The sequence below is a fragment of the Oryctolagus cuniculus genome, chromosome 2 (assembly GCF_051225735.1).
Source record: "Oryctolagus cuniculus isolate XC-2025 breed Fujian yellow rabbit chromosome 2, ASM5122573v1, whole genome shotgun sequence".
Classification (NCBI taxonomy): Eukaryota; Metazoa; Chordata; class Mammalia; order Lagomorpha; family Leporidae; genus Oryctolagus; species Oryctolagus cuniculus.
In genome coordinates this window covers 163,768,137-163,794,226 of record NC_142868.1, presented here as the reverse complement: position 1 = coordinate 163,794,226, position 26,090 = coordinate 163,768,137, and the positions used below count along the sequence as shown (strand labels likewise).

The 26,090-nt window shown below is 44.3% G+C and overlaps 1 protein-coding gene and 1 long non-coding RNA gene across 3 annotated transcripts in view; one reads left to right on the top strand and one right to left on the bottom strand.

Moving 5' to 3' along the window:
* Window positions 1-22,893: 22,893 nt before the first annotated feature.
* Window positions 22,894-25,398, bottom strand: LOC149128122 (uncharacterized). The gene is made up of 3 exons (XR_016229409.1): window positions 25,270-25,398; window positions 24,256-24,387; window positions 22,894-23,127 (listed from the first exon to the last, which is right to left on the bottom strand). It is a non-coding gene; the product is annotated as an uncharacterized LOC149128122 (long non-coding RNA).
* A 601-nt stretch (window positions 25,399-25,999) lies between these two features.
* The window catches only part of PPM1B (protein phosphatase, Mg2+/Mn2+ dependent 1B), a 79,491-nt gene continuing 79,400 nt past the window's right edge, over window positions 26,000-26,090 (top strand). Inside the window, exon 1 of one of the 2 annotated variants that reach the window (XM_070069189.2) lies at window positions 26,000-26,026. The gene's annotated coding sequence lies outside the window, so the exon portion shown is untranslated. The remainder of the gene's footprint in view (window positions 26,027-26,090) is intronic. The other variant, XM_070069187.2, reaches the window with a different exon arrangement.

Genomic DNA, 26,090 nt, shown 5'->3' with positions numbered 1-26,090 from the left:
GTGGGAGACCTGGAGGAAGCTCCTGTTTCTTGATCTGCTCAGCTCTCACCATTGTGGCCATATGGGGAGTGAATCAGTAGATGGAAGAATTTTCTGTCTCTCCCTGTCTCTGTCTGTAACTCTACCTCTTAAATAAATAAATTTTTTTTAAATGTAGGCCACAAAGGAGAAGATACTTAAAATACACATTACAATGGGCTTGTATTCAGAACACACCAAGAATTCCTGCAAACAGAAAAAATGGGCACAATCCTGAACAGGTGCTTTACAGAAGATAGTCAAATAACCAATAAATGTAAATGTGCTCCAGCTCCTTAGTTATTGGGGAGAAGCAAATTAAAGCCACAGGAAAGGGCAGGCATTTGGCCTACCAGTGAAGATGCCAGTTGAGAAGCCCACATCCCATACTGGGATGATTCCAACTTCCCACATGTGCAGACTTTAGGAGGCAGCAGGTGATGTCCCAAGTAGTCGGGTGCCTGTCACCCTCATGGGAGACCTAGGTTCAGTTCCCAGCTTCCAGTTTTGAACTGGCCCAGCCTGAGCTATTGTATTTGGGGGTGACCAGTTAATAGGAGCTCTCTGTCTCCTCTTTCTCTCTCTCCCTCTCTCTCTCTTTCTCTCTCTCTGTGTGTCTCCCTTTCTGTCTCTCAAATAAATACAAAATAAATATTTTTTAAAAGATATGAAAAGCTTATGTTGAAATCAGTTAATAAAACCAGAGAAAGATATACCTCAGCAGAATGGCTGACAGAAAACACCAGAGTTGATGATACTGTAGAGCAGGTAGAAGTTTCCTGTCAGAGGGTGGGAGTAGAAATTGATACAACCACATTGGCAAACTGCTTTGCAGTAGCCATTAGTCTGAAGTTTTTACTCATTGATGTCATTCCTAGGTGTGTATTTAATAGGGCATGCATGTGGAGCACTAAAAGATATACTCATGAGTGCTCACAGCAGTATCACTCAATGTAGTCTCAAACTGAAAGCCATCCAAATATGTATAGGGGTGGGCATTTGGCACAATGGTTAAGATGCCACATGGGATGGCTACATATCCTATCAGAGTGCCTGGCTCCAGTCTAGCTTTTTGCTAGTGTGCACCCTGGGAGGCAGCAGTAATGGCTCAAATAATTGGGTCCCTGCCACCCATGGGGAAGACCCAGATTGAATTCCTTGTCTCTTGGCTTTGGCCTGTCCCAACCCTAACTGGTGAGCATTTGGAGAATAAACCAGTGGATGAGAGATCGCTCTCTCTCCCTCCCTGTCTCTCCACCTTTCAAATATTTTTCTTTTAATTGAAATGTGTGTAGACAATAAATAACTACATAAATTATAGTCTATTCATAAACCAGAATACTAACAAGCATAGGAATTAATGTACTACAGTTATACACAATATTGTGGGTGATTTCACATGAACAAAAGAAGTTGAAGAGAAAAGCATCATTACCAGTATACGTCAAAAAGTTCACAGATGAGTGTTGCGTGGGTTAAACTGCTTCTTGAGACGTCCACATCTCATGCCTGGGATCAAGTCCCACCTCTGCCTCTTTTTTGATTTATTTTATTTATTTGAAAGGAACAGTTACAGAGAGGGAGAGGGAGAGGGAGAGAGAGAGAGAGAGATCTTCCATCTGCAATGGCTAGGGCTGAGCCAGACCAAAGTCAAGAGCCAAGAGCTTCTTCCAAGGCCAGGGCCTTGCAGGGGCTCAAGTACTTGTGCCATCTTCTACTGCTTGCCCAGGCACATTAGCAGCGAGCTAAATCAGAATTGGAGTAGCCAGGAATCAACCCAATACCCATATGGGATGTTGGCACAGCAGGTGGTGGATTTATCCACTGGTCACAATGCTGACCCTCCACCTCTGCTTCTCATCCACCTTCCTGCTAATGCATCTGGAAGGCAGCAGATGATAGCCCAAGTATTTGGGTTCCTGCCACCCATGTAAGTGACCCAGATGGAGTTCCTTGCTCCTGATTTCAGCCTGACCCATCTCCAGCTGTTGCAGGCATTTGGGGAGTAAATCAGCAGGTGGAAAACTTCTGTCTCTGTTTATCTTTCAAATGAGTAAATATTTTTTTAAAGATTTACTTATTTATTTTAAAGTTGGAGTTACATAGAGAGAGGAGAGGCAGAGAGGGGTGGGGGAGAAAGAGAGAGAGAAAGAGGCCTTCCATCTGCTGGTTCACTCCCCAAATGGCCGCAACAGCCTGGGCTGGGTCAGGCCCAAAGCCAGAAGCTAGGAGCTTCTTTCTGGTCTCCCATATGGGTGCAGAGGTCCAAGGACTTGGACCATCTCCGCTGCTTTCCCAGGCGCACTAGCAGGGAGCTGGGTCAGAAGTGGAGCAGCTAGGACTTGAACTGGCATCCATATAGGATACCGATGCTGCAGGCTAGTGCTTTAACCTACTGTGCCATAGCACCAGCCCCCAAAAATGAGTTTTTAAAGGGAAAACAAAAAACAAAAAAATTGTTAAAGTCCTTGCTATAAGAAGACAAACACTGGGGCAGGAATTTGGTGTAGTGGTTAAATTGCCACTTGGGATGCCTGCATACCATATCAGTGTACCAGGTTTAAGTCCCAGTTCCTCTGTTCTGATCTAGCTTCCTGCTAATGTGCACCCTGGGAGGCAGCAGATGATAGCTCAATAGGTAAGTCCCTGTCACCCACATGGGGACCCAAATGGTCCCCAGAGCTCCTAGCTCTGGCCTGACCCAGCCCAGACCACTGGGAGCATTTAGAGAGTGAATCAGGGGATGGAAGATCCCTCACTGTATGCTTGTCTCTCTGTCTTTCAAATAAAATAAATTTAAATAGCTAGTGAGATGCTAACATCTACTACTTATTTAAAAAAAAAAAGGCAAGTACAAAATGTGTGTCAGAAGTTTATAAACAAGACTGGGTTTAAGTCTGAGTTATGCCATTCCCAGATGTATGACACTGAGCAAATCACTCCATCTCTCTGAACCTGTTTCTTCATTTATGACATAGTAGTGATGTCATAATACTTCCTCAGGGGGGGCTGGGTGGATAGCAGGTAAAGCTGCTACCTGTCGGTGTCACGGCTCACTAGGCTAATCCTCTGCCTGCGGTGCTGGCACCCCGGGTTCTAGTCCCGGTTGGAGCGCCGGATTCTGTCCCGGTTGCTCCTCTTCCAGTCCAGCTCTCTGCTGTGGCCCGGGAGTGCAGTGGAGGATGGCCCGAGTTCTTGGGCCCTGCACCCGCATGGGAGACCAGGAGAAGCACCTGGCTCCTGGATTTGGATCCGTGCAGTGCACCCATAGCAGCCACTTTGGGGGTGAACCAACGGAAGGAAGACCTTTCTGTTTCTCTCTCTCTCACTGTCTAACTCTGCCTGTCTAAAAAAAAAAAAAAAAAAAAAAAAAGCTTCCACCTGCAGTGCTGGCATCCCATATGGCACCGGGGTCCTGGCTGCTCCACTTCCAATCCAGCTCTCTGCTATGTCCCTGGGAAAGCAGGAGAAGATGGCCCAGGTCATTGGGCCCCTGCACCCATGTTGGAGACCTGGAGGAAGCTCCTGGCGCCTAGCTTTGGATTAGCACCTCTCTGGCCATTGCAGCCATCTGGGGAGTGAACCATCAGATGGAAGACCTCTCTCCCCACCCCCCAGCTCTCTGTAACTCTGCCTTTCTAATAAATAAATCTTTAAAAAACACTTCCTCAGAGGGTCACTGTGAAGGTGAAATGACAGAAAGTCTATAAATATACTTAGAAAACTGTCATAAGCATCAGTTTTAATGACATATATTTAAATGACAAAAAACTTCCAGTCAAATTTTCTTTTATAACTTGTTCTCTTTCAAGAAATTATCTAACAGCCAACTGAGAATCAGGTAACCAAGGCCTCCTATACTATTTAATCCTCATGAGTCAGCAACAGATGTGTTATATTGCCACACGGATATGTGAGTCTACAGATAAATTTAGAAGCTTTTCGTGGCAACCAAATACTGGCATCTTACACAACTGACTTGTCTCAATGGACAGGCATAGCAAAGGCTCGCTCTTACTTTTTATCTGGATGTCTCAGTTACAACTGTTTGGGCTGCAAATAACAGAAACCAACTCAAGCTAATTTAAGCCAGAAAGCACAAGAGATGTGTCACAGAATTCAAGGGCAGAGGAGTAATTGTGTTTCTGGAGTCAGAAACCTCCCAGCTTTGAAGAACTCAGGCAGAGCCTGCTGCCTTCTCTCAGCACGGCTTCCTCTCCCAAAACAGACTGGCCTTCTCTCCTCCCCACAACACGGAAAGGGGAAAGATGGTCCCCAAACAGTAGAACTGACAGCCTTTCCTTTCAAAAGAAGAGCCTAATCAGATGGATGGGCATTTTCTTGGCCTCAAATTTGATTTCCTGGGAGAAAACTAGTTTGGCCTGGGGGAAGAGTGACCATGCTGGTCTGATCAAACAGCCATATGTCGCTCCCCCTCTTCGTGGAGGAACGACACAGGACCCTGCGCTGTTCTTTCGTCTGCTCGGCCCTCCCCGGGTTTGCTGCTGGTTCTTCCCGGGTTGGCTCCGCGGAAGGGCGGTTCCCCTGGCCACTTTCCCCACTTCTGCGGGGGAGCGGCACACTGCCGGCCGGCTCCCTCGGGGGCTGCACAGGTGTTCCTTCAGATGTTCCCCTTAGATGTTCCCTGGTGCATGTTGTCTCTCTCCTCCTTTATAGTCCTCTTCCACCAATCCCAACTCTGCTACCCACACACCGAGTACGCTGCCCTCCTCCAATCAGGAGCAGGTCCTACAGTTTATTGGTTGAACTGGAGGCAGCTGTGTAGAAGCTGTTTCTCCCTTCTCAGTGCCACATTGTGGGAGAGCAGATGCATAGAATAAGTCTTAATTCCAGTAATTTAGTCTAGTCCGAGTTGCTCCCCACAGCCATAGGCACCATGTCATTTAGTGCTAATGTAGCTGTTCCAGGCTCATCCCACAGGGCAAGGAGGAAAGTGCTCAGAGGTAGGGGGTTATGACCTGGACAGATACTCATGAAGTTCTCACTGCCGAGCTGGCATTTGGCATAGCAGTTAAGACGCTGTTTTGGATACGTGCATTCCTACCCGGGTTTGAGTCCTGGATCTGACTCCTAATTCCAGTTTCCTGGTAATATGCACCCTGGGAAGCAACAAATAATGGCTCAAGTAGTTGGGTTTCCTGTCACCCAAATGGAACACCCGGACTAAGTTCCTAGTTCCTGGCTCCCACCTGGCTTAGCCTCAGTCATCGAGGGCATTTGGGGAACAAACCAGTGGATGGGAGATGTATCTCTCTCTCTTTGTCTCTTTGCCTTTCAAATAAATAAAGTTTTAAAAGAGCTTTTATTGCAATTTCCTATACATTTTTTAAAATGTTAAATTGACTTAGCTTTTTAAAAATGTTTCTTAATTTATTTTCATTTTATTTGAGAGAGAGACAGAGAGGGAGGGAGAGAGAGATGGAGAAACAGAGAATTCTTCCATTTGCTGGTTCACTTGCCAAATGCTGGCACCAGCTAGGTTTGGATCAGGCGGAAGCCATGAGCCTGGAACTCCATTTGGTTCCCCATGTATGAACCATGTATGTGGCAGGGACCTACACACGTGAGCCATCATCTGCTGATTCCCAAGGTGCTCATTAGCAGGGAGCTGGATCAGAAACTCAACAGCCAGGACCTGAACCAGGCACGCAAATCTGGCATGCAAGCCTATCCAAGCTGCGAATTAGCTGCTGTGTGAACACCAGTCCCTTCTTATAGATTTTAACTGTAGTAGTTTCATCAATCAAGATGACTATCCACTTTTCTTTTCCCTTCTTTGACAGTTGTTCCCATAACCTTGCAGAGAATGGATATCAGACCATATGATCCTGGCTATCTAAGTGACAGCTGATTGGGCCGAAGATTGATATCTAACCCATTACAGGCCAATCACAGTTTTTTCCTACTAGAAATGTGGAAATGGAATGTTGGCCTGGAGAGTTAACTAAGGGTGCTAGACTTGTAAGATCATGGAAGGCTGGTGCTGGGGAGTCACACTGGTAGGTATACAGAGATGGGAAACTGGCCTCCATCTACCCAGTGAGATAAAAGCAGTTTGACAAAGAAACAGGAAAAAAAAAAATCCTGCTAGCTTTTAGAAAAAGAGTGACTGCTTTTTTTAACCTTCCAATTCCCAGTTTCTGTCCCATGTGGTCTTAATCACCAACTTGCAATTGGGTTCCTTGAAATCCTCCTGTCTGCTTATTATAGATGCCTATCTAGCTAAACCGACTTAAGTAGATTTATGTTCACTGTAACCAGAGGGTCTGAACGAATTTGAAAACATCCAGGTCCAGTCAGAATCCTTTCTACTCTACAAAGACATGAAGCCATTTGCTCTGAGCTCTGGCTATAGTTGTATAAAACCAGTTGCTCTTTTTGCATTTGGCTATAATCAACAAGACATAACCAAACGAGTGCCTTCCGTGTTTAGCATAAAAGCAGTGGAAATGTGACACGTAGTCTAGCTTCTGGGATTGTAATCTAGTTGAGAATATATAACATACCTAAAACAATTAGAGACCAGCAACAAAGAGTATATAATTAAGCATTCAATTGCATGGTCCACAAACATTCCTGTTGTAGTTCGAGAAAGAAAGAGTAAGATCCTTGAGGCTGTAATCAGTAGGGATGAGAGATTATGAGGAAGAATTCCAGAGTCAGCAAACCAGCAGGAGGGGGGAAAAGTGTTCAGGTTTCATATAATCGTGAGGAAATTTTCTTCAAATGAATTCTCTTATTTCTGATTACTAGCATTTAGTTGGTGTTGAGTTCTGTTGTAATATTGGGGAATTGTAAAAGCCCACTGCTTTAAATGAAGCTGCTGTTCTCTGTAACTGTATAGTATTTTCAGTGCACTGTACTCTCACTTTAGCTTGGTATAAAGAGATTAGATTTTCTGGGGTCAATCAGCTATTTGTCCTACTGGATAAAGAATTTTGAAATAAGCATTAATAATTATATCCAGTGCCTCATGTTTGTTATTCTACTTTGTCCTGCATGATCATGATTAATAGCAAACAAATTATAATACAGTCATCTGAATATAAACAAGGGTGCATTCATAAAGCAATTGGAATTCACCTAAGTATTTAACTATAATATAATCACCTTATGATTAGTAAATAAAAGTAATGCTATGAAGTTACAGTAAAAAAAAAACCATTATACTAATTATATGTTATTTTCTAAAACACACAAAGAGTATATCCAGGAAAAAGAAACAAAATTATACATAATTCTTTAATAACTAATTATTATAAAATTATTATTATAATTCTAGAGTTGACCTATATAACTGTGAACAGTGACCTGTATTTGGTGTTTGCATGTCACAGACTGTAGGATAAAGAAACTGTATTTATTGTTAACAAAACAGAATGGTTGTCCTTCATGGATAGATGACTATTAATACATAGTTTGAAAATTATTTTATTGTTGATAACAAATTATGGTCCAAAGTAATAGAATGAAAACTATTCTTTAGAAGATGTCTCTTTTTTCTCACTGTATAGCTATTTACTGTGTCAAAATTAACCTTAAAGTGTAGTGATAAATGAAAGAGAAATCTAAATAGAGAATTTTCACAACTCAGTCTAACCATTGTGTGTCCTTTTTCATACTAATACGGTTATGTTAGTAAGCTTTTTACTACTTTAACTGAAATACCTGAGAGGACCTAGTTAGGAAGAAAGGTTTAATTTAGGTCAAGGTTTTGGAGGTTCACAGTCCCAAGATCAGCTGCCCTATGGATCTGGTGTCTACAGATGGTGGTGGATAGCAAGATGCATGCAGAGGGAGAATTGCCTGGTGATCCAGGAACACAGAGAAAAGTGTGGCTGAACTTGGCTTAAATAACTTATTCACTTGCAACCAGCTTCCTAGGGCAAGTCACCATGACTAAAGAGCTCCCATTATGCCCACCTCCCAGGAGCCATAATTAGATCATGTCTCCACACTTAATCCATTAATCCTTAACATAAGACTTTGGACTTAAAACATCTACATGCATTTGGGGAGTCAAATCCTGCTCAAATCATAATAGTGCTCTGAAAAGGATAATTTTCTTTTACTCTTTAGTGTCTTATTGATTTTCCCATTCAAAAATAATCAAGGCGTCGTTATCCTGACAGGATGCCTGTGTCCAATGTTGGAGTACCTGGGTTTGATGCCCAAACCTGAAACTTTTTTTTTTTTTTTTGACAGGCAGAGTGGACAGTGAGAGAGACAGAGAGAAAGGTCTTCCTTTGCCTTTGGTTCACCCTCCAATGGCCGCCACGGCCGCCGCGGCCAAGTGCTGCAGCCGGCGCACCGCGCTGATCCGATGGCAGGAGCCAGGTGCTTCTCCTGGTCTCCCATGGGGTGCAGGGCCCAAGCACTTGGGCCATCCTCCACTGCACTCCCTGGCCACAGCAGAGAGCTGGCCTGGAAGAGGGGCAACCGGGACAGAATCCTGCGCCCTGACTGGGACTAGAACCCGGTGTGCCGGCGCTGCAAGGCAGAGGATTAGCCTAGTGAGCCGTGGCGCCGGCTGAAGCTTTTTTTTTTTTTTTTAAAGCTTTATTTATTTATTTGAAAGTCAAAGTTACACAGACAGAGAAGAACAGGCAGGGAGAGAGAGAGAGAGAGAGAGAGAGAGAGAGAGAGATCTTCCATCCTCTGGTTTACTCCCCAGTTGGCTGCAAAGGCCAGAGCAACGCCAATCCAAAGCCAGGAGCCAGGAACTTCTTCTGGGTCTCCCACGTGGGTGCAGGGGCCCAAGGACTTGGGCCATTGTGTACTGCTTTCCCAAGTCACAGCAAAGAGCTGGTTAGAAAGTAGAGCAGCCAGGTCTCGAACCAGCACTCATCTATGATGCCAGAACTGCAAGTGGTGGCTTAACCAGCTACGCTACAGCGCCAGCCTCCAAATCTGACACTTAACACTAGCTTTCTGGTAAGACACCACCTAGGAAGCAGTGATGATGGGTGGAGTGCAATGTGGGAGACCTGGATTGAGTTCCTGGTTCTCAGCTTCGGCCCAATCCTGGCTGTTGTGGGAATTTCAGGATTGAACTGATGGATGAGAGATCTCTTTCTTCTGTCACCCGCCTTTCAAATAAATAAATAAATCTTTAAAAAGAAGAAAAATAGAATTATGTATCTCTTTAAATTTTTTTTTTTTTTTACAGAGTTACAGACAGTGAGAGAGAGACAGACAGAAAGGTCTTCCCTCCTTTGGTTCACTCCCCAAATGGCTCCTACAGCAGGCGCTGTGCCAATCTGAAGCCAGAGGCTCTCTTTAAATTTTTTAGAAGGAACACATATCAAAGATTTATTGATTCATTAATCAGAGAAACAGCAAGATGGTAAGTTTGTTTGAAGTATATCTCTTTAATTTTCAAAAGATGCCCAATTAGAACTGCATCTATACTTTTGTGCAAGTAATTTGAAATTGTAGGGGCCGGCGCTTTGGCATAGTAGGTAAAGCCACTGCCTGTAGTGCTGGTATCCCATATGGGTGCCGGTTGGAGTCCCAGCTGCTCCACTTCCAATCCAGCTCTCTGCTATGGGTCTGGGAAAGCAGTGGAAGATGGCCCAAGTGCTTGGGCCCCTGCACCCACGTGGAAGACCCAAAAGAAGCTCCTAGCTCCTGGCTCCTGGCTTTGGATCTGCACAGCTCTGGCTGTTGTGGCCATTTGGGGAGTGAACCAGCAGATAAAAGATCTCTCTCTCTCTCTCTCTCTCTCTCTCTGCCTCTGTCTCTTTGTAACTCTGCCTTTCAAATAAATAAATAAATAAATTTTTTTTTTAGTAAAGGAATTGTACTTTTAGAGGCCACTGCTGTGGCGCAGGTTCTTTTTAGAAATTATTTTACATAATAATATAAAAATGAAGGTATACAGGTACTGCTTTCCAAACACAAGACCAAAGCAAGGTACACATAATATAAAACTTCAGTTTGGAGTTTGTAATATAATGTTTTGCAATTGACTTAGTAACAAAATAGTCAAAGACTCAATCTTGGAAAGTTTTTTTTAAAGATATACTTTATTTGAAAGGTAGAGTTAAAGAGAGAGGTAGAGACAGAGAGGTCTTACATCCGCTGGCTCACTCCTCAAATGGCCCCAATGATAACAGCTGGGCCAGGCCAAAACCAGGAGCTAGGAGCTTCTTCTGGGTCTCCAATGTAGGTGCAGGGGCCTAAGGACTTGAGCCATCCTCTGCTGTTTTCCTAGGCACATTAGCAGTGAGCTGGATCAGAAGTGGAGCAGCGAGGACTCGAACTGGTGCCCATATGAGATGGCAGCGCTGCAGGAATGGGCTTTAACCCACTGTGCCACAGCAGTGGCCCCAAGCTTTGAAAATTTACTGATCTGGAAAATATCTGTTTCTTAGACCAAAATTTGAGACTCCCATACAGAGGGAGAAATTAACATTTTTAAGTATCTACTTTATGCTAGATGTTCCCATAGTTGTTTGATAATAATTTTTACTTATTCTGCCTCTTAATATATCAAAATTAATCTCATAGCAGCTAAATAACTTGTCCAACGAGTTGTAGCTAGTGATTGTTGGAACCCATTTATTATCCTGTAAATTCACAAACTTTTCTTCTTACTCTTCAGTGCCTAGTTTATCTTATTTAATATTTTATTTCATTTTATTTGAACAGAGATATATAGAAATATCCTATCTACCAGTTTACTCCCCAAATACCAGAGGAGCCATTCCTGGGCCAGGTCAAGGCCAGGAGCCAGGAACTCTATCTGGGTACCCCCGTAGGTGGCAGGGACCTGAGTACTTGAGCCATCACCTGCTGCCTCCCAAGATGCTCAATAACTAGAAGTTAGAATGAAGACCAGAGCTGGGACTTAAACTCAGGCACTATAATATGGAATGCAGACATCACAAGCAGTTGTTAAATTACTGGGCAAATGCCTGTCCCCTTGGTGTATATTTTATTTGGAACCATTCAACTGATAAGAAGGTTAAATTTCAAAATCTTATAGAATCTCAGAAGAGGAACTTTTTTTTTAAACAAGGAAAATAAATTGAAAAATGCCCTCTGGAACTGGTGGTGTTGCTTAGTGGGTAATGCCACTGCCTACATTGCCAGCATCCCATATGGGTACCAGTTTGAGTCCTAACTGCTCTATTTCCCATCCATCTCTCTGCTAATGGCCTGGGAAAAGCAGTGGAAAATGGCCCAAGTGTTTGGGCCTCTGTACCCATGTGGAAGACCCAAGGGAAGCTCCTGGCTCTTGCTTTGGCCTGGCACCACCCTGGCCATTGTGGCCACTTGGGAAGTGAACCAGCAGATGGAAGACCTCTCTCTCTCTGCCTCTATAACTCTTTCAAATAAATAAATAAATCTTAGAAAGAAAGAAAAAATGTCCTCCCTATAAAGTTAGTTAATGTCATTAAAACTGTTTCTACAACAGCTTATGTCTTTAAAAAAAAGAGTCAATGTCATAAAAAAAGGAGGGACACTGTTTCAGATTAAAAGCATATAAAGAGAAATCATAGTCAAAAGCAATGCTTATAACCTTATTGAATTTCATTTTGGAGGAAAAACAGGTAAGAGACATGTTTTGGACAATTCAATAAGAATTGGATAGTAGATGACATTATTAAGTCATTGTTAATTTTATTTTTTAAGTTTATTTACTTTTTATTTGAAAGGTAGAATACAAGAGAGAGAGAGAGGAGGGGACACATAGAGACAGAGACACACACAAGGACAGAGAGAAAGAGAGATCTTCCATATGCTTGTTCACTCCCCAAATGCCCACAACAGCCAAGGCTGGGCCAGGCTAAGCCAGAAACCTATAACTCCATCCTGGTCTCCCATGTGGGTGGCAGGGACCTAAGTACTTAAACCAACATCTGCAGCCTCCTAGGATGTACATTAGCTGGAAGCTGGTTTGGAAGCTGAGATGGAAAGACATCCTAGGCATTCTGATATGAAATGCAGGCATCCCAAGCAGTGGCTTAATCCATTGTACCACAATGTGCACCCCAATTTTACTGGACGTGATAATGGCATTATAGTTATATAGTAGAACCATGCATGCTGAGCTATTTAGGGGTTAAGTGTTGTGATTTCTAAAATTTATTTTTATTTTTTAAGGATTTATTATTTTTAAAAAAGGCAGAGTAACAGACAAGTTAGACAGGTAGACACAGAGAAATCTTTCATCTGCTGATTCAATCCCCACGTGGTCACAATGGCCAGGACTGGGGCAAGCTGAAGCCAGGAAGGAGTCTGGAATTCCATCCAGGTCCCCCACATGGGTGGCAGGAACCTAAGCACTTGGCCATCTTCTGCTGCTTTCCCAGGAGCATTAGCAGGGAGCTGGATCTGAAAGAGCAGCTGGAACTCAAACTGGCACTGTGATATAGGATGTTGTATCAAGTAATGGCTTGGTGCCAGAGCACCAGCTCCTCCACAACTTAATTATTGTTATCCAATGATAATATAAAATCTATATAGATAAATGATTGGAAAGAAATGAAATACATCAAGATGGTAACAACTGTTGAATCTAGGTGGAGGGTGTATTGATAGATATTCATTGAAATTTTCTTTCAATGTCTCTGCATAGGAAAATATGCATAACAAAAAGTTTGTAGAGATAAAAAGTTAGGCTGTAAGCTTCTGCTTACCTTCAATTTTTTGTAGGACACTATATGTCTTGTACATTAAACAGATGAGTTTCCATTAACAACTGTCCTATAAATTCAAATCAGCTCTATTCAAAAAGTGAGTTTCATTTACTTGAGTGTTCAAGACATTGAAAAGATTGTCAACATCACTAACCATTAGGAAAATACAAATTAAAACCACTATGAGATTTATATCACACCCTTTGAGATGGCTATTATGAAAAAGACAAAAGATAACAAGAGTGTGGACAAAAGGGAATTTTAGTTGTTGGTAAGAATGTAGATTGGTTCAGCCTTTGTGGAAAACACTTATAGAGGTTCCTGAAGAGATTAAAAATAGAGCTATTATATGATCTAGTAATCCTTTTTCTGCATATACATCCAAAAGAGATTGAATCACTACCTCATAAAGCTATCTGCCTTCCCACATTCATGGCAACACTGTTCACAGTGGCCAAGAGATGGAAACACCCTAAATATCCATCCATGGTGAATGGATAAAGCAAATGTGACTCACACACACACAAATATATAAAACAGGAATGGAAAATCTTTTTCTCCCTTTCTGTCACTTTTTCAAATAAATTAAAATATTTTTAAAGATTTATTACTTATATGAAAGGCAGAGTGATGCAGAAATAAGGACACACACACACACACAGATCTTCCATCTGTTGGTTGCCTCCCCAGATGGCTGCAACAGTCAAGGCTGGGCCAGGCTGAAGCCAGGAGCCAGGAGCTTCTTACAGATATGGGTGGAACAGCCCAAGCACTTGGGCCATCTTCTGCTGCCTTCCCAGGCACATTAGCAGGGAGCTGGATTGGAAGTGGAGCAGCTGGAACTTGCACTGGTACCCATACAGGATGCCAGGACTGCAGGCTGCAGCTTAACCCACTGTGCCACAGCACTGTTCCCAATAAATAAAAATCTTAAAAAAATGGATAACAGGAATTCCCACAATTTTCAAGAAGCACATTATTGTTATCAGTACTTTGTTGTATTGTTTTACACTGATTGTGGTTTTGCAAAGTTCCTATTTTTACTTTTCATGCTCAGTTTAGCTTCATCACTATCAATTTGCTCTAGGGTTTCAGTTAACTTAGTACAGGTGGTAGTATTTATTTTTTCAACAGTGTTTTTGCAAGGACTTCTCCAATATTTAGATTTTAGGATATGTACACATTGTTCAAATATAAATAAGCCATATTACAATTGTAGAAGTAGATACATATAAAATCTCCTTAGATTTGCCATAGAGTGATACTTCATTGTTATCATTATCATTCATTGTTCCACTGGAAAATAAGTATGAGTAGATAGGAAAGCAAGTATAGGCTGTAGGCTGATCTAGTTTTTGTCCTGCCTAAAGCTGTCATTGGAAAAATTGTTTCATACCAACTACTTTATTCAAATTGCCTGCTATGAATGCCTGTATATTTCCTCTTTTTGTCCAAAGAGTGGTCTAAATTGTGCAGGGTAATTTGACAAATATTTGATCTATTAAAATATCCATCTGCTTACATTTCTTTGGTATAGCAGAAAATTATTTATTTATTTGAAAGTAAAAGTTAAGGGAGGAGTGGGGAGACAGAAAGAGATCGCCCATCTATTAGTTCACTGTCCAAATGGATGCAATGGCTGGAGCTGGGTCAATCTGAAGCCAGGAGCCAGGAGCCAGGAGCCAGGAGCTTCCTCCTGGTCTCCCACATGGATGTAGGGGCCCAAGCACTTGGGCCATCTTCTGTTGCTTTCTCATGTGCATTAGCAGGGAGCTGGACAGGAAGTAGAGCAGCTGGGACTCATACCATAGCCCATATGGGATGCTGGTGCTGCAAGCAACGGCTTTACCCACTTGGCCACAGCAGTGGTCCTGAAAATTATTTATTCAAGTAACACACTGATAGCATCCAAAAACCAGAATTTTTCTGAAAGGATTATTTTGATGATTAACCATTTAAAAAAAAAGACATTATAGTAATGTAAGAATTACTTGTCATGGTAGTGGTTACAAGCAACAGGAGGATTTACTCAGGATTCATATGTTGGCTTAGTATTTCTGGGTAGCAACTATTTAAAGTGTTGGGTTGTGGACTGGGAGTTCAGTCTAACAGTTAAGATGTCAGTTAAGATCGCGGCATACTTGGCCAGCGCAGCTCACTAGGCTAATCCTCCACCGGCGGCACCGGCACCCCAGGTTCTAGTCCCAGTCGGGGCACCGGATTCTGTCCCATTTGCCCCTCTTCCAGGCCAGCTCTCTGCTGTGGCCCGGGAAGGCAGTGGAGGATGGCCCAAGTGCTTGGGCCCTGCACCCACATGGGAGACCAGGAGGAAGCACCTGGCTCCTGGCTTCAGATCAGCGCAGCGCGCCAGCCATAGCGGCCATTTGGGGGGTGAACCAACAGAAAGGAAGACCTTTCTCTCTGTCTCTCTTTCTCTAACTCTGCCTGTCAAAAAAAAAAAAAAAAAAAAAAAAGAAGGAAGGAAGGAAGGAAGGAAGGAAGGAAGGAAGGAAGGAAGGAAGGAAGGAAGGAAGGAAGGAAGGAAGGAAGGAAGGAAAAAAGAAAAAAATATCCCTGCATCCCACACTGCAGTACCTGGGTAAGTTTCCCAGCTCTGGCTCCTGAGTCCAGCTGCCCTCTAATGCAGACCCTGAGAAGCAGCAGTGATGGTTCGAGTAATCAGGTTGCTTCCACTGCACAGCAGATCTTAGTTGCATTTTCAGGTCCAAGCGTTGGCCCTGCCCAGTATTGTGGGCATTTGAGGAGTGAACTGACAGAAGGAAGCATGCTCTCTCCCTCCCTCTCTCTCTCTTTCTGTCACTCAAATAAATAGAAAATTTTAACAAGTGTTAAACTGCAATTTTATATCTGAACATGTATTTTCATAAATATATAAACTACACATGTTATTAACTGTTATACACATTGGACAAATGTCTTTTTTTCTTTCATTGTGTATTTTATGATCCCTAAGTTCCAGAAAATTTTTTATTCAGGAAAGGGTTAGGCCAGGAAAATTCTGGATGAATAACTTCTCACTCTTGTATATAATCTGCATTTATAACTGTTTTTAAAGTTAAAAGGATGGACCTTAAATGATGTTATTGATAAACTAAGTGATTTAAGACTGGCAGTCCAAGGATGTGTGTTAGTCCAGGCAATGTTTTATTGAAAGTTTAAATAAATACCTAATATTGAAGAGCCATGAAATTTGCATAAAAATCCAGATTTGAGACATCTCTCTCAAAAAACAAAAGAGGAATGTTTTGGCCACAATGGGCCTATGTTCAGCATTCAGCTGAGCCCTGAATCAGCTGGCTGTCATTCACATAAGGGTCTCCATTATTCCCTGACAAGGACACTGAGGATCCATTGCCATTCAGCATTGCGCTAGCACTGTATGTTTTCTACACTCATTTACTTCCTTACCTCTGCAGGCAGATGACTGTGTGATTTCTGAGTGAACCCACAGAGGCTCTGGGACATTTATGGAATTTCATCGACAGTAGTACCATGTAATATCATTACCATGCTCAGTTCTATGTAAAGGAGACGGGGTTCCAGTCTTAGAATATTGCCTGTAGCCTTATGAGAAAATTCGCCCCAAATTGATTTCTATTCAAGTATGATTTCACTTGTTAGCCAGTGGTGTCATGTTCATTGAAAATTACATCTCCTTAGCACTTCCCCAGCTAGGCTGTGGAAATGGTGACTGGGAAGCACACTGAAGGCCCTGAGGAGTCCTAAAGCAAGTTTGTTCAATGGTTAATGAAATATGCAAACTTAAGTGGCAGATTTCTTTCATTGAATAGTTACTCCCAGCAGCCAGTATTGTCTGCACAGTGTTTTAAGCTGTAGCCTACGACATCAACATCCCACTTGCAAATGTTGGTTTCAGTCCCAGCTATTCCAATTCTGATCCAGCTCCCTGCTTGGGCCCCTGCCACTCATGTGGGAGATTCAGGCTTCTGGCTTCTGCCTGGTGCAGGCCCAGCTGTTGGAGCCATTTGGGGAGTGAACCAGCAGATGGAAGATCTCTCTCTCTCTCTCTTTCTCTCATCATTGTTCCTTTCAAATATAAATAAAGCTAAAGGCAAAAAATTACTTCTTGAAAAATCTTCGTTTGGGAAATGCTTCATCCATCCATCCATCCATCCCTCCAACAAATTTGTACTGCATGCCCACTATATGCTAGATTCTGTGAATAAGACAGAGATGACCATGGCCATGACCAACACCTTCACATTGTGTGAGCCCCTCTCTTATCACAAGGACTTTTGTCTTGTCACTAATAGAAATTTTACTAATGAAAAGAAAAAACTGGAAGAAAACATTGACAAAAGTCAGTGGATATGGGGAATTAATATTGTAATGCCTTAACAGAGCAATAAACTTGAGTGAGCTGTAGGGAGAAGAAATTTGGTTTGAGGCATATACATTAATCAGGCTGCTTTGGGCTGCAAGTAAGAGGAAATTCAAAGAAAAGAGGCACATATAGTAAAGAAAATTAAATCACTGGGTGAGAAATTCAGGGAGAGGGGAAAGGGTTGTCCAACTTAGCAGCTTGACAGCATCATTGATGATTGAGTTCCTTTCCACATGTCCACTCTTTCATACATGGTCACTTGGTCTTTGTCCTCAAGCTTGTCTTTTCAAGGTCATAGCTCCAAGTATCATACGGTTACAAAACAATAACAATCATCATAACTTAAATTTGCAGAGCACTTTTGATAAGCTGGAAACTATGCTAAGCACTTTACCTATATTGATTGTTTTAATGCTCACATCAACCCTTTGAGTTTTATTAGCCCCACTTACAGAGGAGGAAACTGAGGCCCAAGACATCTAAGTAACCTGCGTGGAGTCATTTGCTAGCCAATGGCACAAAGGAGGTAGAACTGTGGGAATCTGGAACTGAGGAAGGAAGACAATGGGAATCTTTTTCATCTTCCTTCATAAAAGTAAGGAAAACTTTTGGGAATTCCACCCCCTCCCCCCAGTTTATTTCCTGTCAAGTGTCATTTGCCTGATTTGTGTCACATGCACATTCTGAAACCAATCATCAGAAAGGGGGAATGAAATGGTCATGGATAGCTTAAACTAATGAAGCTTAATCTCTGGGGGCCAATGCTGTGGCTTAGCAGGTAAAGCCGCCACCTGCAGTGCTGGCATCCCATATTGCCGCTGGTTCAAGTCGCGGCTGCTCCACTTCCAACCCAGCTCCCTGCTAATACGCCTGGGAAAGCAGTAGAAGATGGCCCAAGTTCTTGGGCCCTTGCACCCACATGGGAGACCAGGAAGTTCCTGGCTCCTGGCTTCACATCAGCCCAGCTCTGGCCATTGCAGTCATTTGGGGAGGGAACCAGCATATGGAAGATCTCTCTCTGCCTCTGCCTCTGCCTCTCTGAAATTCTGACTTTCAAATACACACACACACACACACACACACACACACATATATGAAGATTAACCTCTGGGGCCAGGATTAATCTCTGAGGCCAGCCTCCCTCAGACATTCACCTTCCCATACCTCAATTTAGGTGAGGTTGGGAGCAGAACAAGAGGCTGCCAGGAAGGGCCACCAACAGTGTCTGCCACAGTCTGAGGAGCATGGGACATTGAAATGAATAAATCCAGCAGGCAGCCAAGGCCACCTCAAGATGGGATGAGCACTTGGGCTCCGATGCACTGAGGCAGTAGCTGACGTTGTGAGAATGGGCACACTTCCAGGGAAGAAGGTATAGAAACTGAGGGATAAAAATGTAACCTTAAAAAAATTGGTGGTGGGGGGGGAATGGTTGAAGCCATATAGCAAAATGTTGAGAGTTGTTTAAGCTATGTGATAGGTATATGAGGTTCATTATATAATATTATCTCTATTTTTATGTGTCTGAAAATTTTCTTTTTTCTTTTCTTTTTTTTTTTTTTGACAGGCAGAGTGGACAGTGAGAGAGAGAGACAGAGAGAAAGGTCTTCCTTTGCCGTTGGTTCACCCTCCAATGGCCGCCGTGGCCGGCGCGCTGCGGCCGGCGTACCGCGCTGATCCGATGGCAGGAGCCAGGAGCCAGGTGCTTTTCCTGGTCTCCCATGGGGTGCAGGGCCCAAGCACCTGGGCCATCCTCCACTGCACTCCCTGGCCACAGCAGAGAGCTGGCCTGGAAGAGGGGCAACCGGGACAGAATCCGGCGTCCCGACCGGGACTAGAACCTGGTGTGCCGGCGCCGCTAGGCGGAGGATTAGCCTAGTGAGCCGCGGCGCCGGCCTGAAAATTTTCTAATAAAATATTTCTTGTGGAAAAAACTCACCAACACAGAACCTTTAGAAACTCACTGTGAAGTAGCTCCCTGTCCTTGGGCCCCAATCCCTCTGTAGCCTTGTAACTTAACCCTTGTATAAGGGTTTTTGTTTGTTTGTTTGTTTTTTGTTTTTGACAGGCAGAGTGGACAGTGAGAAAGGTCTTCCTTTTCCATTGGTTCACCCTGCAATAGCCGCTGCGGCCGGCGCACTACAGCCGGCGCATCGCGCTGATCCGAAGCCAGGAGCCAGGTGCTTCCTCCTGGTCTCCCATGCGGGTGCAGGGCCCAAGGACTTGGGCCATCCTCCACTGCACTCCCGGGCCACAGCAGAGAGCTGGACTGGAAGAAGAACAACTGGGACAGAATCCGGCGCCCCAACCAAGATTAGAACCCAGTGTGCCAGCGCCGCAGGCGGAGGATTAGCCTAGTGAGCTGTGGCGCTGGCCCTTTTTTTTTTTTTTTTTTTTTTAAAGATTTATTTATTTGAAAGTCAGAATTACACAGAGAAGGAAAGGCAGAAAGAGAGAGGTCTTCCAACCGCTGATTCACTCTCCAATTGGCCACAATGGCTGGAGCCACACCGATCTGAAACCAGGAGCCGGGAGCTTCTTCCAGGCCTCCCTTGTGGGTGCAGGGGCCCGAGGACTTGGGCCATCTTCTACTGCTTTCCCAGGCCATAGCAGAGCGCTGGATGGGAAGTGGAGCAGCTGGGATTAGAACCAGCGCTCACATGGGATGCCAGCACTGCAGGCACAGCTTTACTTATAGGGTTGACCCTATAAGGTTCAAATCTACCCCGGTGCTTTAGGACAAGTTCTGGTCTCAGGCAGCAAGAATATAGAAAACCCTAGTTTGGCTTCTCATAGTTCATTTTCTCAGACATTTCTGCTGTTGCTCTGTTCTGATTGATCTACTAGGGAGTCTCTGGCTTCTCCCATCACTCTTTGTCCCTGTGTCTCAGATCCAGAATTTTTCAGCCCTGATCTCCACTCTTCCTATGACCAGGTCCCGATAAGAAACCCACCTCCAGACCAGTTATCTGAGTGCTAGGGTCTCTGCCACTTGCCAGAAACATCAGCCCTTTATCTAAAGGACATTAAATCTAGACTTTATTATGAATGAATCCTTTTAAGCTAGCAATGCTTAAGTCCTGAATGTCAATCTCGTGAATTTCCCATTTGCAAGTTTTCTTTTCTATCTGACTTTATGTCTATGCTCATCTCCTGCATGTCCACTCCAGCCTCAAAGAGTCTGCCTAGATTCTTAAAGTCAGCCCCCCAGCCAAGCTTCAACAGCAGAAGAAAAAGCACTTTCAGACAAGGAAAAAGGAAGTCTTTGCAGTTGTGGAAGAAAGTAAGGAGAAGGAGACACGATGTTTCCTTTAGGTTTCTGAATCATGAGCTAACCACCATATTGCATGAGCAGGTGGCAAGGCCACTAAGAAGCGATACATAGTTTATTGTTAAACAGGACAGAACAAAACAGAGTGAATAATGTAAATTAACTTGGGCGTAAATGCTAACCTGCAGACATAAATAGCTGTTTTAGAGTTTTCCACAGCCAAGCATATTTTGCAGCGCTTAGAGCTGCGCTCCCTGGGAAAGGTTTTTCTGATACCACCTGCTGTGCTATAATCATCATCTCAATCCGCCTTGTGCACGCCACACCTCGCACAAGGAGGATCTGGCCTTGAGGCAGTCAGTCTGGGCCTGTGAGGCTGTGTGGATTGCATGCAGGATGGTGACTGTTTGATGGACTTCCTCCTCTTAGGGAGAAGTGGAGTTAGATGGCAGGCCCAGCCTTGGGGTGGTGACACTGAAGAAAGGGACAGTCTCCAACCAGCTACTTGAGACTCTCGGCGTGCAGTTCAACAAATACTGTAGTGCAAACAGGAGAAACACTGACCATGCTGAGTTGGAGGCTGCCATCCACAGCAGGGCACGACCCCATGCTTCCCCTTCTTTTTTTTTGCAAAAGGTCTCCAGTAAATCCCGTGTGCTCCATTTCAGAATGTTTATAAATATGTAAAGTTTGTAGGATTATGAAGGAAATCAATTATATTGAACATTATCAAACTATTAAATTTGTGATGGCAATAATACATATACTCCTTTATTAAAGCACTAATTACCAAGATCTAATGGTGGGTCTAATAATTCCCATAATTTCAAAATACTGATGAGTGTAAATGATATTTTGAGATATATGACATGAAAATATCAGTAATTTCTACTGGTGGCAGAGTCATAGGTGCTACTAATGGTATTATGTATTGTTATATATTCCTGATTAAAATACCTAGTTTCAGCAAAGAATTAACATGTAACTTTTTTCTTGCCCACCTTTAAAAATTCTTGAGTGTATTTTACTCTGTGGTCCCAGGCTAAAAACTTTTTATTTATTTATTTATTGACAGACAGAGTGGACAGTGAGAGAGAGAGACAGAGAGAAAGGTCTTCCTTTGCTGTTGGTTCACCCTCCAATGGCCGCTGTGGCCAGCGCGCTGCGGCCAGCGCACCACGCTGATCCAATGGCAGGAGCCAGGTACTTATCCTGGTCTCCCATGGGGTGCAGGGCCCAAGCACTTGGGCCATCCTCCACTGCCTTCCTGGGCCATAGCAGAGGGCTGGCCTGGAAGAGGGGCAACCAGGACAGAATCTGGCGCCCCAACCAGGACTAGAACCCGGTGTGCTGGTGCCGCAAGGCGGAGGATTAGCCTATTGAGCCATGGCGCCAGCCTAAAAACTTTTCATCTTGAGATGTGCACACATTTGCATGCATATGTTTAGGTGTGTGCATCCACGTCCCCATACATATGTTGGAAAGATAAAATTACCTAACAACTAAAACAAGATGTAAAATAGGATGGATGATCTAGGATTGGAAGAGGAAAGCGGTCTAGGCTTTTAAAGGAGATCTAGGAGAGAAAACGATAGACAAGGCTTAAGATGAGGCAAAGGGGAAGAAAACAGGAATGACAGGTCATCCTTTTCTTCCCTCCCCCTCCCCTCTGGCTCATTAAATGACTAAAAAGCTGTCCTAGCTTTGGAGCCACACTGGGCAGTGTATGATTTAGGACAGTTTTTGGGACATTTTGCTCTGGGGACCCCCTGTGCTCTTACAGATTAATGAGGTTCCCAAAGAGCTTCTATGTATATAAATTATATCCATAAACATTTGTGGTATTAGAAGTTAAAATAGGGGCTGGCATTGTGGCGTAGCAGGTAAAGCCACCACCTGTGATGCCCACATCCCACAACAGCGCTGGTCTGAAACTCAACTGCTCCGCTTCTGATCCAACTCCCACTAATGTGCCTGGAAAAGCAGAAGAAGATGGCCCAAGTCCTTGGGTCCCTGCACCCATGTGGAGACCTGGAAGAAGATCCTGGCTCCTGGCTTTGGATGGGCTCAGCTCCGGCTGTTGGGGCCATTTGGGGAGTGAACCAGCAGATGGAAGATCTTTCTCTCTCTGTAAACTCGGCCTTTCAAATAAATAAATGAATTAAAAAAAAAAAAATTAGGCCGGCACTGCGGCTCAATAAGCTAATCCTTCGCCTGCAGCACCGGCAACCCGGGTTCTAGTCCCGGTTGGGGCACCGGATTCTGTCCCGGTTGCTCCTCTTCCAGTCCAGCTCTCTGCTGTGAACTGGGTGTGCAGTGGAGGATGGCCCAAGTGCTTGGGCCCTGCACCCGCAGACACCTGGCTCCTGGCTTTGGATCAGCGCGGTGCGCCGACTGCAGCGCGCCGGCCGCAGCAGCCATTGGGGGGTGAACCAACGGCAAAGGAAGACCTTTATCTCTCTCTCTCTCTCTCACTGTCCACTCTGCCTGTCAAAAAAATAAATAAAAAATAAAAAGCCCAAAAAATTAAATAGAAAAATATTAGTTCATAAAAATAACAATAAACTCACTTGTGCCCACAAAAATTTTTTTTAGATTTATTTATTTGAAATGCAGATTTAGAGAGGGAGAGACAATGAGAAAGAAGTCTTCCACCCGCTGGTTCACTCCCCAGATGGCCGCAACAGCCAGGGCTGTGCCAGGCTGAATCCAGGAGCCAGGAGCTTTATCTGAGTCTCCCACTTGGGTGCAGGGGTCCAACGACTTGAGACATCTTCTGCTTCCTCAGGCATATTAAAAGGGAGCTGGATGGGAAGTGGAGCAGCTGAAACTCCAACCAGCATCCAAAACGGAGGCAGGAGATGGCTTAACCTGTTATGCCATAGTGCCGCCCCCCCAAATATTTTTTTTTAGGATGAAACAACTGTATTTTCCAAAACAAACAAAACATTAGTAATGCAAATTTCTTTAACAGCTGGCTTAACAGAACATAGCTGAATTCCCATAACTGCTTTTACATTCAGTCTGTTAAACACACACATGCTATTGTAGCCTCTGGAAAACTACACTGTATCTTGTGAGACAGTGAGAATCAAACAGGCAAATAATGTCAGTGTTGTTATGAAAATAGTGTTGCCCTCTGGACTCTCAGGGGGCCCCCAGACTATGAGATCTGCTGATTTTTTCTACATATTTTATTTCTCTTTTTTCCTTTTACAAGGTCAATGTTATTTACACGGAAAGACCAATTTGGGGTTTTGGCACAGTGGTTAAGATGCCATTTGGGACGCGTACATTCCACATCAGCGTCTTAGGTTTGAGTCCTGACTCTGCTGATTCTGGCTCTTGCACCCCGTGGGAGGCAGCAAGTGTTGGTCCTAGTACTTGGGTCTCTGCTAGCCACATGGGAGACCTGGGTGAAAGTTTGGGCTCCTCAGCTCTTGGCTTTGGAGCCTGGCCTACCCCTGGCTGTTGTAGGCATTTGAGGAGTAAGCCAGCAAATGAACAGTACCCCTAACTCTGCCTTTCAAATACATACATACATACATAACTCTGAAACAAATAAAAAGCAACTGCTTTGAGACCCTTCTGTGGCTGCTTGGAGTCTCAAAGACAAGCGTCCCCAGGTGTTCACTTTTTGATCTTTACCATGGTTCCTATTTTTGGAAGTTGAGGTACTAGATTTTCTCTCCCTTATAATGAGCTATGTCAGGCAGAGAGGTGCCATTTAAGGAAATATATCCAAAAAAATCATACTGTTAGTACTTCATGACAGTTGTATGATCCCATATTGATGATGAATACTACTTTTTCTCTCACTGTATAAAAGTGGGGAAGTGGGATTTCCACTCATGGCTGCCTCTTTCCCATTCCAGTGAGTTTCAAACGTTAGTATGGTAAAAAATCATCTGGGGAACTATTTAAAAATTTACCTTTCTGAGCCTTATCCCCGAGTCGCTGATTTTGTAGGCATGAGTGCATCTGAGAATTTGTGCCCCAGCTGATTCTGATGTTGGGTGTTTATTCCACTTGCTGTAAGAAGCACCATCCTTCCTCATACAAACCTGAGTAGGTTAAAACACAGCCTGAATTGAAATCGAGTCTTAGGTTTTATTTCTGCCATCCTCACCATGGGCCTGTGCAATTGTCTATTCCCAAATTTGCCCTTCTCCCCAAAACACAGACAGCTCCTAAGTGGAGAAGCCCTTTGTTGAATCTGAGCTTAAATTGTCTGCCAAGACCAACTTACAAGAAGGTATGACTGAGGTTTAAATCCTTTTTCAGGGCATTTGCATAAAAAATAACCTAAGGGAAGTACTGAAATGCCTCTTTGGGGGAACAAACTTGGCAACAGCTTCTAGTCTAAGTCGGCCGCAGGAGGAAATCACCGTCACTTCCATCTTTTGCCTACTGAGTCCCACTGCCATTCGTTCTGGAGCTTTCCTCGGCAAACCCATGCCCAGGTTAGGATCCTTTATGCCGTCACCATCCTTGAAGGGTTTCAATTATTACCTATCCTCCTGCACCGCCTTTGCCTAATTTACTTTTCTATCTCCAGCCCGGCAAACAGCAGGCGTTCATTAACAGCAAAAGGAACGAGTTAGTCAACGTCAGAGCCAAGCTCAGGAGTTCTCGTTTAAATCCATGCTGACTGGAAAAAACCAAACAAGGAAATGTCTACGGCTGAACGCCAGGCATTTGGGCGAATAAGAAATGAAAGTAACCCCTCGCAGCAGAAAATCCTACTGACAGGATCACCTGTCCCACGTTTTCAGTTGGCTGCTCCTCAATTTCCCGCCCACTCCCTTCCCTTCCGGAGACAGGTCCGGCAGGTAGCCTGGCCGAGCGGCTCTGATTGGTCGGCGATGATTTCATTGTTAGGAAACATCCGGGTCTTTCTCCTCCCCGCAACACCTCCCCAGAGCCCTGCCTTCCCCGTTTCCCACCCTCCACCCGCGGCCGCAGCAAAACAACCGCCCGTTTCTGGGCTTCGTCTGTGCTGTCGCTTCCCGTCTCTTCGCCGAAGAGAGGCGTTTATTTCCTCCAATGAGGGGCCTAGGAGGACTTTATTAGCCAATCAGTAGCCAGCCCCCTGCAATGGCGGGTGGGTCTAGGCCTCCACACCTATAACTGGCCAGCCCGTTGGGTCCTTTATGGCGGTTGTTTAACTCAAGGCTTAGAGGTCAGAGTTAAGGGGGCACGGCTCTGGCAGAACGGAAGGACCCGCATACTTTCTGGGGTTGACCGTTTTTGACGGCCGGCCAATCGCTTTCGGATACCTCCCCGCCTTTTGCGCGTTCATTTAAAAAACGTCCGTGTGACGGACTTGGAAATTGATTCAGTGACGGACACACACACAAAGCCAATGACTGAGAGTTCGGACCACCATTTGGACCAATAAGGGAAGGGAGCTGTTGAGGCTCGGGCTGTGCGGGGCGGGGCGCAGGTGGGCGTAATTTGATTGACGGAGTCCCTCGCGTATGGGCGGTAGGGTGGGCTGGTCCACGACGTCCAGGAGGTGGTGCGCAGCGGAGGCGGGGCTGAATGAAGTCAATGGTAATGAAGGGTTGGGTCTCACTCAGTGGGCGGTGTTTGATGGATAGTTGGTCTTGCCAATTGAATGTGGTCACTGATGTCCAATGGGAAATTAGGAACTCAGAGGCGGGGCCGTGTAGGCGGGGAAACTAAGTCTGGAGGTACCAGGTGAGCCGAATAGGGAGGGGAGCGGTGATTGACGGGCCTCTCAACAAACCGGAGGCCGCGAGAG